Source organism: Triticum dicoccoides, chromosome 6B, assembly GCF_002162155.2.
Source record: "Triticum dicoccoides isolate Atlit2015 ecotype Zavitan chromosome 6B, WEW_v2.0, whole genome shotgun sequence".
NCBI lineage: Eukaryota > Viridiplantae > Streptophyta > Magnoliopsida > Poales > Poaceae > Triticum > Triticum dicoccoides.
In genome coordinates, this window is record NC_041391.1 from 25349743 (window position 1) to 25366740 (window position 16998).

Below are 16998 nucleotides of genomic sequence, written 5' to 3' on the forward strand. Positions count from 1 at the left end.
TTATAACCCCCTCGCTACTACTAAGTGGCTCCCCCCCGGGACATTGCCATAGTATTAGCGAGGGATATAAACCCACGCTACTACCGCGCTACTACTAAGTTGATAGTAGTAGCGTGGGTTTATACCCCTCGCTACTACTAAGTACAAGGTAGGTGAAGTCCCCATATCCTCGGCCGAATCCCTCCTCTCTCCCTCACTCTCCCTCCTCTCTCCATAGTCTCTCCCATGGTGCTCCTGCCCAAGCACACCTCCTCCATGGCGCCCAACAAGTTGACCTCCCCACGTCGCTGGCGTCCAGGAGCTCGTTGAGGGAGTCCTGGATTAGGGGGTATCCGGACAGCCGGACTATATACTTTGGCCGGACTGTCTATGAAGATACAGGACTCAAGACGTCGTCCCGTGACCGGATGGGACTCTCCTTTGCGTGGAAGACAAGCTTGGTGATCCGGATATTAGATTTCCTTCTTTGTAACTGACTCTGTGTCAACCCTAGCCCCCTCTGGTGTCTATATAAACCAGAGTGTTTAGTCCGCATGGGGGCGATCACAACAATCATAATCATCAAAGGTTAGCTCTTAGGGTTTAGCCTCTATGATCTCGTGGTAGATCAACTCTTGTAATACTCATATCATCAAGATCAATCAAGCAGGAAGTAGGGTTTTACCTCCATCGAGAGGGCCCGAACCTGGGTAAACATTGTGTCCCTTTCCTCGTGTTACCATTGGCCTTAGACGCATAGATCGGGACCCCCTACCCGAGATCCGCCGGTTGTGACACCGACATTGGTGCTTTCATTGAGAGTTCCTCTGTGTCGTCGTTGCAAGGCTCGATGTCCCCTTCAATCATCAACAACAACGCGGTCCAGGGTGAGACATTTCCCCCCGGACAGATCTTCATGTCCGGCGGCTTCGCACTGCGGGCCAATTCGCTTGGCCATCTAGAGAAGATCGACAGCTACGCCCCCGGCCATCAGGTCATGTTCGGAAATTTAACTACACGGCCGATATTTGTGGAGACTTGATCTTCGACGGATTCGGGCCTACGCCAGGAACACCGAACGGTCACGATGAGCACGGCTTAGACCTGCTGTCAGACAATACTCGGGATATCGCACCTGCAGAAGCCCCTGACCTAAATCCGGGGTAGACTGCGTCGTCCCAGGGCGGGCGGATGGACCCCGCCCCAGAGGCTGCACACTCATCGGCGCTAGAGCCGAACATGGACTTCATCCCCAAGGAAGCCCGTGTCTCCGGACCCCTGGACTTGTGTCCGGCTGTAGGTCCCAGACCGCGCACCACCGAGCCCACCGATTCTGGCTGGGCTCTGGTAATGAAGTTCACCACTGCTGATATCTTCCAGCACTCGCCCTTGGGCGATATGCTAAACTCGTTAAGGTCTCTCTCTTTGTCAGAAGACTCTTGGCCGAACTATGTCCGGCTCAAGTGGGAAGAAGGCGACGAAGAAATTCGTTGCCCACCCACCCACTACTAGGGAAAAGCCTAGCAGCAGCGCGAGTTTTGGGCCACTCAGTAGCGCGGGTGCCGGCGCTACTAATAAGGCGCTACAGCTAACGTATAGCAGTAGCCCCTGTTGTCCCACGCTACTGCTATACATGAATAGTTGTAGCGCGCTTTAGGAAAGGGCGCTACTGATATTATCTGCAGCGCTGTTTACAGGAAAGCGCTACTTGTAAGGCAGCTCTACTGCTAAAATTTTCCCCCTCGCTACTACTAGTTTTATTAGTTTTTTTTCCTGCATATTTGTTTTGTATTTGAATAGGCTTTATACAATAATCTTTAGCATATCATACACATACAAATGTAATCATAGCATATACATACAATTAGTCTCATCAAATCATGTCATCATCATAATCATCATTCAACACAAAGTGGCCTCTCGTCATCAATCTCGAAAATAGCGATACAAGTCTCGATTACTTGCAAACACAAAGTAGTCCTAGTTTGTAGCACAAGTCATGCCGAAATTCACGGAAAATTTCGGCATGACCTGTGCTAAAAAGTGGACAAATCGAGAACCTGAAATTTGCCGGAACAGAAATGAATCAACATTCCGACAAAACATAGGCCACTCAGCATCATTCCCTGGAAACAACAAAGCCACTTGGGCACAATCGAACAACTTCAATGAAAAGATATAACATGACCACTTCACTGAAAAATAAAATTTGCCTAAATTATTTTCCTTGAAAAATAGTGGTCTTTTCAAAAATCAAAAACCTTTCAAAATGACCTCACTAAACACTTGTCTGCCTAGGACAGAACCCAAATTATGTTGATCTAGCTATTCCTCTCTCTCACACAAACACACATTATTATCTCTAACCCTTCTTTGCCTAGGACAGAACCCAATTAAATTGCAAAGGAACTCCATTTCTCTAACCCTTCTGACCTAATGCTCTAAAATAAAATTTTCCTCTAACCTAGCCAACCTACTTAACCTAGCTTGTTAATCCAACGAACCTAATTAACCTAACAATTTAACCTAGTTAGTTAATCTAGTTTACCTAGATAATTAACCCTAATTAAACAAGTTAACGCAGCTAGTTCTTTGTCAAAGCCCAAAATAAATTTTTGCACTAATTAACCTAGATAATTAACCTAATTAAACTAGTTAACCTACCTAGTTCTCTGTCAAAGCCCTAACTAAGTTTTTGCACTAACCTAGATAATTAACCTAATTAAACTAGTTAACCTAACTACTTCTCTGTCAAAGCCCTAACTAAAATTTTGCCCTAACCTAGATAACTAACCTAATTAAACTAGCTAACCTATGCATGAGAGAGAAAGGAGGGGTGGGGGCTTATAGAGGATGGCTCCGGTGGTGGCGACGGAGGTAGTGGTGGCGGGGGAGGCAGGGGCGTCTCCGGTGATGGCGAGGGAGGCAGTTGTGGCGAGGAAGGATCCGGTGGCGTCGACGGTGGCTCCGATGGCGTTGACGAGGCCGCGCGGCTCCGTGGCATTGGGGGGGCGGCTCCGGTGGCGTCGACGGCGTACGGCTCTGGTGGCGTCGACGTCGGCAGGAGATGGCGGCGAAGTGGGGCGACGGCGAATCGGGGAGACGGCGGCGCGCGGGGTGGGTTGAGGGATTTGGGGGAGAAGTGGTGGCCGGGGGAAACGATTTTTTGGTTAAGTCAAACTTAGCGGTAGCGCGTTTGGTAAAACGCGCTATAGCTAAGATAGCTACAGCGGTTTTTACATTACGCGGTGCAGCTATAGCTATGTAACTTTCTTGCATTTTTTAATTTCCTTTTCTGTTTCTATAGCGGGGGTCTAGGACACGCGCTGCAGCTACGTTAGCTATAGCGCCTCTTACAAACACACGTTGCTGCTATGCCTTCCTCCGTTTTTTCGCCTTTTCATTTATTTTGCTTTACATTTTATTTTTTCCTTTCTCCTTTTTCTATTTCTTTCATTTTCATTTACTTTTCTATTTGTTTTTCATCTTATTTTATTTCCGTTAGTAGTAGCGCTCTTCCTAGGAAACGCGCTGCTACTTATTCCCTGGCGGTAGGGCATTTCCTACAAGCCCGCTACTGCTATGCGTAGCCTATCATTCTAGCAATGGGAATACTAGTAGTAGCGCTTTTGCCACTACACGCGCTACTGCTAAGGTTGTATCTGTAGCGCGGTGTTTCTTCAATCGCTACTGCTATCTAGCACTAGCGCCCTTTTTTGACCCGCGCTGTTGCTAAATTTCTGTGTATAAGGTTTTCCCTAGTAGTGACCACCCACTTCATAGCCACGGTCGATGATTTGACCGACGTGCTTAATTTCGACTCTGAATACATCGACGGTATGGACGACGATGTAGGAGAAGAACATGAGCCACCACCCACAGGGCAGTGGACAACCACCTCCTCATATGATATATATATATATATATGGTGGACACTCCGAAAGAAAGCAATGGCGATGAGGCAAAGGAGGATAACCACTCAAGGAAGAAAGCAAAGCATGGGCGTCGTCAGCGCCGCTCCAAGCCCCGCCATAGCAATACCGGCACAGGAGACGAAAACAATCCGGACGATGCCGAAGATGAATATAACCCTGAGCAGCCTGCCTTCGAGCAGGCCGAACAGGAAGACGGGCAGGACAGCCCAGACGAACAGGCAACGGACGGATACCCGGAGGAGGACAACTACATGCCCCTCTCCGAGGATGAGATTAGCCTCGGCGACGACGAGTTCGGCGTGCCTAAGGACCCCGTAGAGCAGGAGCGCTTCAAGCGCTGGCTTATGGCCACTGCAAGGAGCCTGAAAAAGAAGCACCAGCAGCTCCAAGCTGATCAAGACCTGCTCACAGACAGATGGACAGAAGTCCTGGCAGCCTAGGAATATGGACTCGAGCGCCACACGGCTGACCGGCCACCTCGTGGCAGGCATAAAAAGGCATATCAGCCCGAATACCAGCCCGCACCCCAACGCCAGTTCACTACGGCCCGGAGCAATACACAGGACCTGCGAGACATATTGGAAAACAACGCAGGACAACCAAGATCTATCTACGGATCACGGGGGCACGCCACAGCACATGACGATGACCGTCATGCCGGATACACTAACAATAAATCCGGCCGGGCCGAACACAACCGACCAGACTTAGTCGGACTGCGTCGACATAGCCCAGCACAGAGGCGCCCCACACCCCCTCTGCTTCACTGATGAAGTAATGGATCATGAATTCCTAGAAGGGTTTAAACCCATAAACATTGAATCATACGATGGCACAATAGACCCCGCAGTATGGATCGAAGATTTACTTCTCCACATTCACATGGCCCGCGGTGACGATCTACACGCCATAAAGTATCTTCCCCTTAAGCTCAAAGGACCAGCCCGACATTGGCTAAATAGCCTGCCGGCAAATTCCGTTGGCAGTTGGGAAAACCTGGAGGACGCTTTCCTCGACAAATTCCAGGGCACATACGTGCGACCGCAGGATGCTGATGACTTGAGCCACATTACCCAACAGCCCGGAGAGTCAGCCAGAAAATTCGGTTCCTAACTAAAAAGAACCAAATTGTTGACGGTCTGGACGCCGAAGCCCTGGCGGCCTTTAAGCATAATATCCGCGACGAGTGGCTCGCCCGGCACCTCGGCTAGGGAAAACCAAAATCCATGGCGGCCCTCACGACACTCATGACACGCTTTTGCGCAGCCGAGGATAGCTGGTTGGCTCGCAGTAGCACCACGCCAATAAACTCTGACACTTCAGACGTCCGCGACAATAACGGCAAGCCACGACCCAACAGACATAAGCGTCGGAACAATGGCGACAACATTGAAGACACATCAGTCAACACCGGATTCAGTGGCTCAAAATCCGGTCAACGAAAAAAGTCGTTCAAAAGAAACAATCAGGGACCGTCCAGTCTGGAACGCATACTTGATCGCTCGTGCCAAATTCACGGCACCCCGGATAAGCCAGCAAACTACACTAATAGAGACCGCTGGGTGTTCAAGCAGGCCAGCAAGATAAAATGCCGAGAACAAGGACAAGGGGCTGCACAGGGAGGACGACGAAGAGCCCCAGCGTCCAAACACGGGAGCACAGAAGAAATTTCCTCCCCAGGTGAAAATGGTCAACATGATCTACGCTACCCACATTCCCAAACGGGAACAAAAGCGAGCACTGAGGGACGTCTATGCAATGGAGCCAGTCGCCTCAAAATTTAACCCATGGTCAGTCTGTCCGATCACCTTTGATCGTAGGGATCACCCTACCAGCATCCATCATGGCGGTTCGACCGCATTGGTTCTAGACCCAATCATTGACGGATTTCACCTCACACGAGTCCATATGGACGGTGGCAGTAGCCTGAACCTGCTTTATCAGGACACAGTGCGCAAAATGGGCATTGACCCTTCAAGGATCAAGCCCACCAAAACTACCTTTAAAGGTGTAATTCCAGGGGTAGAGGCCCGTTGCACGGGCTCCATAACACTGGAGGTGGTCTTCTTATCTCCGGATAACTTCCGAAGCGAGGAGTTAATCTTCGACATCGTCCCTTTCCGTAGCGGCTCTCATGCACTACTTGGACGAACCGCATTCGCTTGATTCAATGCGGTACCATACTATGCATACCTTAAGTTCAAGATGCCAGGACCTCACGGGGTCATAACAGTCAACCGAAACATGGGCCGCTCTCTCCATACAGAAGAGCATACTGCAGCCCTCACAGAAGAAGTACAAAGCAGCTTCCTCCGGCAAACCACCAATCCGGCGACAACAACTCCGAACACCATCAAACGAGTCCGAAGTACCCCGCAACAGGATCGTAAGGCACGCCAAGAGCGCGACTAGTAGTCCGGCCTCCGCTCCAGCCTCATTAAGGCAGCATTCGTGCCGTGCGTACACAATTACGCACTCAAAATACCATGGACATAGGCGGAGGCGTAATAGTGGCACAGTCAACAGTGCGGTTCAGCCGCAACATACTTTAATAACCCCCTTTATCTTTCAGGACCCTGCTTTCGGGCAGCCTCTTCAGAAGAGCCGGATTGTCGGACTTCCACAGGAGAGAAATCCAAGGAGGCAAAAGGCGTTGCGCACAAAGGGAATACCCGGGTGGAATCTATTCACGATCGTTATACCTGTTTTATATACCTACATGCGGCCCGCCCTTGGATAGGACATGTCAAATAGTCCCATTTACCTCTGCTTAACGCATTCATTGTAAACATACGCTTAGACGTATTATTCATCAATGGGAGATTATACATAGCGTCAGCTTATTATTCCTATCTGCACTTTCTTCATATAAATGTTCATTTACTATTGCATACGTACACCTTGGTACGCTCAATTTGCCAGGGGCTTCTTACGCCGCCCCTTAATATGGCAAGGTAAGTCCGAACACTTTCGACAGTGTGGCACCCCGAACTTATAGCATTATATGCATCAGCTCCGAATCATGTCTTGGGTCAATAGTTGGGTTAGCCCGGCTCCCTTGTTTTGGTACCTTACGTTTCGTTGTATCGGCTAAGGTAGCGCAGAGAGAACTACTGCGATTGTGTCCCGGTTCTTCCGGACGAGCACCTCAGTAGAGAAAGCCGAAAACTGACCGGCATGATGTGGCGAGAGCTGGTCGCTGTTCGAGAGGTCTTAAAATCCTTAAAGATTTTTCCGCTTTAGGCGAGGAATCGGCCTCGTCCGATTTAGGCGTATATAGCGCCCCAATTCGGCTTTCCGAATTCTAGGGGCTTCGCCGAAATTTAAAATTATAGACTTTTATGGCTAAGTGAAAGTTATAAAGCCGCATAGTCCGATTGCCTTGTTCGCTGCGCCAAACACCTCCTTCAGGGACCAAATATTTGGATAAAGAGTGTCTGGGATTTGCACGAACACTCCAGTACTAGTTACGTGGGGGTGGAAGCCGACGACTGGCCTACATTCAGAATTTTATAAACAGCCGCACAGAAGGTAATATTTTATATCAACAAAGTGTTATATAGTGCAAATAACTCTGTCTTTATATTACAATAACGACAGGAGTACATTCACTTAAAGATTGTGTCCTTTGTACATTCATCGGCCACGAGGCGAGCGCCTTTCATAATGCCATCATAATATTTATCGGGATAGCGATGCGCCTTGCCCTCCGGTGGTCCATCCTTCACCAGCTTCTTCGCATCCAGCTTGCCCGAATGCACCTTCGCACGGGCAAAGGCTCGGCGGACACCCTCAATGCAAACGGATCGCTTGATCACTTCCAGCCGCGGACAGGCACTCACCATCCGCTTTATCAGGCCGAAGTAGCTGGCGGGCAAGGGCTCACCAGGCCACATCAGGACTATGAAATCCTTCATAGCCACTTCTGCCGCCCTGTGGAGTTCAACTAGTTGCTTTAATTGGTCACTCAGAGGCGTTGAGTGTTTGGCTCCAGCATACTGGGACCAGAACATCTTTTCCTTTGAGCTCCCCTCTTCGGCACGGTAGAACTCCGCGGCATCCAATATGGTGCGTGGTAGATCTGCGAATGCCCCTGGGGAGCTCCGAATTCGGGTAAGTAAAAGAAACGCCTCCTCCACATGCTTGCTTTGCATAAAAAATGTCTTACCCGCCGCTATCTTCTTGGCCACTTGGATTTCCTGCTGGGCCTTTTCGGCTTCGGCCTTGGCGTCTTTCATGCTTAAAAGGGCCTTCGCAAGCTCAGACTCCTTCGTCTTGAAGTCACGCTCCAAGGACTCGAACTTCCTGCCGAGCTCCTGGAGCTCTTGCTGTACCTCGCCCACCCTAGCATTTTGCTTTTCACACTCAACTAGCAAAGTGGCCCGCTCGATGCACGGGCTAGAATTTTATAAAATTTAATAACAAAAACATATTATTTCATTTTTGTATAGAAAAATTGTAACCAAATGCGGTGACATTTACAAACGTAAGACTTTTTTAGCTCCACAATGTATCAAATATTCGAAACAATATCGTTTAGAAAATTGCGAGAGTGAAGAGCATCTATTGTCTTCTATATCTTCAAATTTGAAGCCTACTTGACCAAGAGTGAAGACCAACTCAGTCAGCCCAATGAATTTATTGGTACATGAGAAATCAGAGATATAGAGATGACTTACAAACATAAATGAACCAAGGAAGCTAGCTAATGTGTTTTTAATAATATAAATATGTAACATTTTTAAAATATATGATGAAATTGAGGAAAAAGATCGAGTTGCACATGATAGTGTCTTAACGAAAGAACAATGCACTATTTTGCATGTATACATATACAACATTTTTTACAAATTAGCAAATATATGTCCGTAACCTTCGTGTAAGATTTTATAAAGTAGTATAAATTGTTCATTCATTAACCATGTTACTAAACAAAGCAAATATGCTCACTGTAGCTTTCCTTCTTTCAGTTTCCGCCAGAATCAATATTGCAAACTCCAATTGAACCACCATAAAGTGTGTTCCTAAACCGTGGAGAGAATGCAGTTTCCATAAAGTTTAGCTCTTTTGACCCTCTTTAAAAACCAATGGTTGGAAGAGATCTTTTACTGAATAATTGAGAAAAGGCTATATAGCTGCTTAGATAATGGCCATGTTCCTGTGATATCTAAATTAGGTGAACCTGTGTGGAATGTACACAATAAGTAAAATAGGTACTAAGTGGCAAAAAACAACATAATAAATGTGTCATACCTAGCTGTGCTTCACGGTGATGTAGGTGAACACATAAAATTAGTAAGCTGGGAGAAAATACTTGTTTGTTTTAGAGAAGTTTATTAGTTTGTATGCTCAAGGAAAAATAATATGCCACATCCATTATCCATCTGAACTAAATTCATTCGTCTAGTAATAAATACTATGGTAACTACAATCGTTTTTTGAGCTGGTCCTAGTTTGACATGTGCTCTGCAATTTGAAAAGTCTATGACTGAATGAGTTAGATGTCAGAATCTCGTCAGGAAATGTACAGAAGGAGAGAATCCTCTTGGAAAAATCTGTTGATGAGTAACTGTAGAACAAACTTTGTACCCTAAAGATGAACAACATCAGATTAGTGATCTAAATAATGACCAAACACTATAGAGACATTCCAGGACAAGAACAGTGAGAACGTGAAGGTTCTGAACTTGTGATGGTCTTCAACATGATTATGCATTACCTACTGAAAGAGCACCATTGTTGAGGTGGAATTAATTATCATATAAATAAATGTATCATATACACTTGTAGCCATCCTTTTTCTCAGTCAACATATCCAAATCAAGTAAAGATATCAGGAACATCTTGTGTGTCGACAGGCATATTCGTAAAACATAAATTGTATCGGTATTCTTCACTCTTCCATCAGAATGATCATCTCGGTGTGGACCTTGTGCATCATCTGCTAAAAAAATGAAGTCACCAAAAAATGGATTAGCTTGTAGACAAACCCTTACATAGCTGCTGACTAATTTCTTGACAATAGGTACTCTCGTTGCTGTGAAAAGATGTCTGCCTATGCATATGCAGTTAATCGTAACTGTAGTAGAATTACATCAAGGTGGTAGAGCTTGGCATAAATCATATGAAAGCTAAACATGGAAAAGTTCGAACATGTCCCAACTTCCTCGAGAGACGTATGTATTTGTGCTAACTGAGAACCTAGGCTGGATTACAATTATGTAGTATATATAGTATCTGATAATCAAACGAAACAACAGCAAGGGATCTCACTGTCTCACCATTTGGTTCAACTGCAGCTGACTACTAATGCCCAAAGAGGAACATGTTGCCGAGAAATGAACGACAACAACTTGCACTTGTTTTTATAGAGAAAAGAACTTATGTGAATGGACCATCAACCTGCAGGCACAAACATATTGCACAAAATATAATATGACAAATGGAATTAAATGTGACAGTTACCATGGTCTTATTCATGTAGGAGGATACAATGCCGACCAGCTACAGAGTTCCCCGACCTTGTTTTGCATTGCCGATGTTGATAAGCGACTGGATGTTGTATTACGAAGAAATAGATGGAGGAGTAAAACCATACATGCATATACCTGTCACGTAGCAGCACCTCTACGACGAAGCATCGGGAATGCACCGTACTGATGTTGATGTCTCTGATTTGCTCTAGAATGTTAAGAACCTTAAGGTATTGCGGTAGAAATAGACTTATATCATTGATCAATTCTCTTTTCCCCGAATAGCTCAGGGAACGATGGAGAGCAGATCAGGCATGATCTTAGCCATAGACCTCCTGTTGATCGAATAATCTTGTCATAATAGAGAGCCTCTCCGTTAGCAATCAACATATAAGCCAGAATGCTGAAATACAATTAGATATCCTTCCATGAATGCGTAAAATCTATAAGTTGGAGACACATGCATCAAAGCTATTTTGTTTCTGCGAGGAAAGTGTGCTGATGAATACATCTTTGAATTTCCGACCACAGGGACATACATCCAGGATGAACAGTAAAATCTGAAAACACCTAGTTACAACTCAGAGGTGTACCTTGGAACTTCCTCCAGCATGCACGTACTGGGATGAACAGTGAAATCTGGAAAATGCGATGTTACAAATTCACTGGGGCACCTTCAAATTTCCTTCTGTGTGCACATATGTCTGGGTGATCAAAGAATCTTTGAATAAAACTGGAAATTTCAAAGAAACTATCGGAAAACGATACGTACAAATGTCATGGTTTTATGGAAGAATCATGGTTGTACACGCCTTAAAGAAACACCCCTAATTTATATCGAAATAAATAGCTTGCCCTGTTGATAATAATGTGTTATGATAGAGGCGGTTTAATCGGCTAACCTTACACCACTCGCGTACACCCTTGGGTCTACAATTTTTTTCCTTTAAAACATAGTTTTGGTCGTACTTTAGAGACTTTGGCCAACATCATTGGTTTATACTATTCTTCCCATCTTTTTGAAGATCAAAGGTGTCGAGTGGCGTTCTGATTTTTAATGGGCATACAACAAATATTTATAAAGCTTGGGTTAGTGTTGTACTTTTTAGGCTACCGAAGGAAAAGAACATATTGTCATAAATTATTAACTCTAATCTCTATCTCAAATGATCGAATCTCTATATAAGTCTGAAGCATATACCAAATGATCAAATCTCTATATAGATGTTGATTAGCTAAAATGGTAATCTTACTCCAACAGTTGAAGCGGGTATTAAGAATTATTGCCGGCTTAATTATGACATGAGCTTCAAGAGGAATCTCTATTGTAATCCTCTAGCGCCTCTGTAGTTAAGAGCTCCTACATGATGATTGTCAGATTTTTCTAAAGCAAAGCTAGAGGCTAATAACATAGTGCCTAGAGATAGACATATAACACCTTTTCGAAGATGACTTGTCCTGGCCTATTACATTATTATTCTAAAATATCATTTCCGTCAACTTGTCACACTCATGCGTTGCCACTACCAAGAACTCCAAGACGATAATAAGCTTGCCAGAATTAATATATTAATAACAGTGCCCAAGAGCAATCCAACCATCCAAGGCATATGGTTTCGAAGATCAGCAGTTTGCATGTCATAGTCATACGGTAGCCATATCCAACCATCCAAGGCATATGTGTTACAGCCATATGGTTTTTTGATGCTATTTTGTTTGCATGTGGCTGTAACGTACACATATCAAAACTGATTCAAACTTCCTAATCTCGGGGATATTCTTTGTCCCTATTTTTTTCTGTAGCTGGGGGGCTGCTGACATCCTTTTTTCTGGCGGCCATACATGCCTATCTCGGATGTATTCATTTGATCAAAATTTTATGAGCGTCCTGACTACCAATCTCTACTGCTTAGTGGTCGATCATATTAATAAGGGAGAAAATAGATGTAACTGTGCAAGGAAGAACAATAGAGTACTTGGTCATCAATTCCGGATTCCTGTATGCAAATGGCAAGGGGAAGTATGTGTTGAGGTTGAGGACGCATGGTCAGCCCAAGCAGAGGCTCGATTGGTCTCTGCAGTTACCCCATCGTCTTGCTTGCCTTCCATGAGAGCATGGAGACGATGCGTCCTCACCTAATAAACGTGAAGAGATATGGACATGAGTGTTTTAAGGGAAGTTTTTATTACCATTCAGTTAGGAATATGAGGAGGTAAGGATGTGAGGTTGTTTTCATTAGGGAAAAAGAGTGAGACCATGAGAAACAATACTTTGCCACGGTGTGCAACGGGGCACAACGTTAGAGTTCTATCAGAATAAAAGTTTGGACAACAAAATTCAATGGAGCGAGATATCCATCTATTACCCACAAATGATCATTTTTTTTGTTAATGACTCTTCTTCTTTCTTCCCCGTTACTTAGTTATCACATGACAAAATAAACAGGTTGATTACACCCGATTTGCACTTGACATGAAATTTTTGTTTGTGCACAAACATGTTACATGTGAGTTGAGTAGTCTGACTCTGCATTGAAGCATAGCACAATTACATGTGCGTGTATAAGGAGCAGCTATACCTGCAGCATGCATCAATCTGTCTCGGGAGAACTGGAAAATCTAAGGTAATCAAGCATCTAGCTGAGGTGTGAGACAAATCTTCTGTAGAGTGTTGATGTTGTTAGTAGTAATTAACTTGTTGCCAGGAGCAAACTGCAGCAGCTTACCTTGATTGTTAGAGTATAGCATTATTCGTCTTCATCCATGATTGATTCTTCTGTTTGCTGTAATTCTTTGACAATTCTTAGCATCACACAACCAAAAATGAGAACCAAAAATTTGAAGCACGAAACAAAAAATTGATAAACCAATGTACCTAACAAGCATCATGGTTCTTTCAGGTCCTTCGCAATCCATATTCCATGTTCCGTGATTTGCAAGGAAGGATGAAGCCCATGTCATGAAAAATTGAATACGTGGTCGCTCTGCCTCCTCCAGCCATTGATTTCAAGGGTACGCGGATTCACCTGCAGCATGCGTATATCTCATGTTATGGGAGAACTTGCAGATCTGAAGGAATCTTGCATCTAGCTAAGGTGCGAGCAGCCGGTGCTGTGTACCTTGTTCATCCCAGCCATGACCTGTACTCGGTCGAGCAATTTCTTAGGGCAGCACAGATGCAACAACCTGGTAGATAGGATTATCCTATATCAAAATAGCCAAAGGAAGATGTCACCATAAGAGATCCAATATAGGCCAGGATGATGGCAAGATATCTTGGTGTGGGCGCATGGTCGATAGCCTGAACCTGAGACCGTAGACTCCATGCATGGAGTGGAGGCCTAGTCTCTACGGGGACATGGCGGCGGCTTTCGTTAGAACCGGAGTCCGTTGAAGCCCTGGGATTGATTTTCTAGCGGCGGCGGCATGCGTGAGGGTAGGAGAGTCGGCCGTAGCCATGGGATTCTGGGGGCGGCAGCTTGCGTGAGGGCATGGGAGTCTATAACCCTATTTTGTTTTGTCTTCTTTCAACGATGGACTCAGCTAATGGGAAAAGTAATCTATGGCCTCGAATCATAGAGAAAGAAGAGAAATATGTGCGTTAGGTTTTTTGTTGGAACATTTTTTTAGCGACTTTTTTTGAGCATCAGTACAGACACAAGCGCTCATATACACGCGCATACACTCATCCCTATGAACGCACACACGCACACCCTACCCCTATGAGCACCTCCGAGAGACTGAGCCGGCATATCATCTTGAGATTTACGAAGCCACCGTAGGCGCCTCGTCGTCGACGGGAACGTCTCCTCCCACTGAAAGCGCATCGCCGGAAATCCTGAAATAAATCCAGGAATAATGCGAGCACCAGGATTTGAACCCTGGTGGGTTGGGGATACCACCGTCCACCTAACCAACTCAACCACAGGTTGGTAGGATATGTAATGACAAAGATGGGTAATTAATTTTTCTTAGATTGGATGGCTGTAATTTTTTCGTCTAATAAATAAATGGCTAGATGTTTCTAATTTTTGTGGTATTTTTTAGCTTAATTCCCTTTTTCTTGTTACCCCGTAAAGTACTTTTTATATATAAATAGATAGATGCGCTCCGCGGCCGCCTTGTTTTGGGCCTCGGATAGCACTTTCTTCAGGGACGCCACTTCGGTCGTGGCCCCTATTGCAAAATCGTGACGTTTTTTTAGAGTCATCAATTTTTATTCTTTGTGATATATGAACGGGGTATCACTCACCTTTGTTCTCTTCGAGCTGCCTCTTCATGAGGCTGAGCTCTCCCTGGGCCTGCTCCAGGTCCCGCTTGAGTCCGGAGACTTCCGTCATGCGGGCACCAGCGGCAAGCAGCACCGCCTGTTTATTCACATAGACACCTAATATTAGACTCCTGCGGATTAAAATTGACCCTCCGTTTGGCTTTTCTTTCCGAACACCAAACAGAGTGTCAGGGGCTACTGTCTATCGGGTGATAATTTCACACACTTTTGATTACTTACCTCAAAGCCTGTCAGGAGGCTGGTGCAGGCTTCGGTCAATCCGCTTTTGGCGGACCGAACCTTCTGAACCACCGCACTCATAAAAGTACGATGCTCTTCATCCATGGAAGCGCTTCCAGCGGACCATCCGACGCCTCTGGCGTAACGGAAGTCATTGGCACGGACGGCCCGCCCTCCTTAGCGAGGGGCTGCCTGCCCGAATCTAGAACCTTTGGAGGTTCCGGTACAGTGTCCGGCTGGGAGCCCGACTTGCTGTGGCTCCCGTCGGCACAATCCGCGGGGATCTGGCGCCCCGTGTGCCCGGCGTCTGGAATTTCGCCTTGGGGCGTCTCCAGAGTCACCTCCCCTTGCTCAGGGAGCCTTTCGGACAACACCTCCATGTCATCCGCAGGCCGAGGGCAAGTGGCCATTGGGAGCGAATTCATCGCCGAATCGCTCAAAGACCCATCCGAAGAAGATACCTCGGGATGGGCCTTTGCCGGAGTGCATATGCGTGTTCAGCGTTATAACAGACTATGAAGCAAAGTCGCACTAAAGTACAACGGAAGTACGGATACTTACGATCTTACTAGGGGCTCCCCCCTGGGCAGCCACTCCTCCTCGTTGTAGGCGGCCGTGGAGTAATCTGGAAGGGACACCTTTCCCTTCTTGGGTGTCCTAGCCTCCCCCTCCGGGGCGGCTTTCCTTTTTTTCTCCTCCCCAGTGCGGGGAGGTGGCATTTCTTCGTGACCCTGCCCGCCTCCGCGGGAGGAATCTGCCTCGTCGTCCTCGGACGACGAGCCTATGACGGCCTTGCGCCGGGGACCTTTCCTGGTCCCCTGGGCCGCCTTCTTAGACCCTTCGGCCTCCCCGGATGGGGCGGCCCTTTCTTTCTCCTTCTCCTCCTCCCCTTCATGGGAGGAGTGTGCCTCATCGTCTTCGGACGAGGCGTCTTTTACGGCCTTGCGCCGGAGACCCTTCCTGGTCCCCCGGGCCTTCTTTTCGGCCTTCTTTTCCGGCGCCTTGTAGGGCGTCGGGACTAGCATCTCCATCAGGAGAGCGTTCGCCGGACCTTCTGGCAGTGGAGCCAGACAGTCGACCCGCTCCGTCGTCTCCATGTACTCCTGATTAAGTACACACAATGACTTAATATCCTCCCATGAGTATGCTGGGAAAACTACATCTGGTGATGGTTAGAAAACTCACCGGACGAGGGGGGCGCGCGGCGTGGAGACCGCGGTCCTCGGATGTTTGAGGAGGTATTTCGGAGGCCTTGAACAACACCTTCCACACATCCTTGTGTGTCGTGCCGTCGAGTTCTTGAAGTGTCTTGTGTTCGGCAGGGACGAACTCCCACAGATTAAAAGACCGTCTTTGGCACGGAAGAATTCGGCGGACGAGCATGTTCTGGACCACGTTAACAAGATTGATTTTCTTGTCAATCATATTTTTGATGCACTTCTGAAGTCCGGTCAGCGCCGCAGGCTCGCCCCAGGCCAGGCCCTCTTTTCCCAAGAGGTGAGCCGCATGGGAATTCCGGATCGGAATTCAAGGGCCGCCGCCCAGTTGGCGTCGCGTGGCTTAGTGATGTAGAACCACCCCGATTGCCACCCTTTCACGGTCTCCGCGAAGGAGCCGTCAAGCCAGGTGACGTTGGGAATCTTGCCCACCATGGGGCCTCCGCACTCCGCTTGCTGGCCGCTCACGATCTTCGGCTTCACACCGAAGATTCGTAGCCACAAGCTGAAGTGAGGCTTGATGCGGAGGAAGGCCTCGCACACGATGATGAACGCCGAGATGTTGAGGACGAAGTTCGGGGCTAGATCATGGAAGTCCAGCCCATAGTAAAACATAAGCCCGCGGACGAAGGGATGTAGTGGAAATCCCAGTCCACGGATGAAGTGGGCAAGGAACACGACCCTCTCGCGGGGTCCAGGAGTCGGAATGATCTGCCCTGTGTCTGGCAACCGGTGCGCAATATCTACGGCCAAGTATCTGGCTGCTCAGAGTTTCGTGATATGCTTCTCCTTCACGGTGGAGGCCACCCACTTGCCCCCTACTCCGGACATGTTAGTCTGTGCGGAGAAGGTGTGAACTAGGGTGCTGGAGCTCGAGGGAGCGA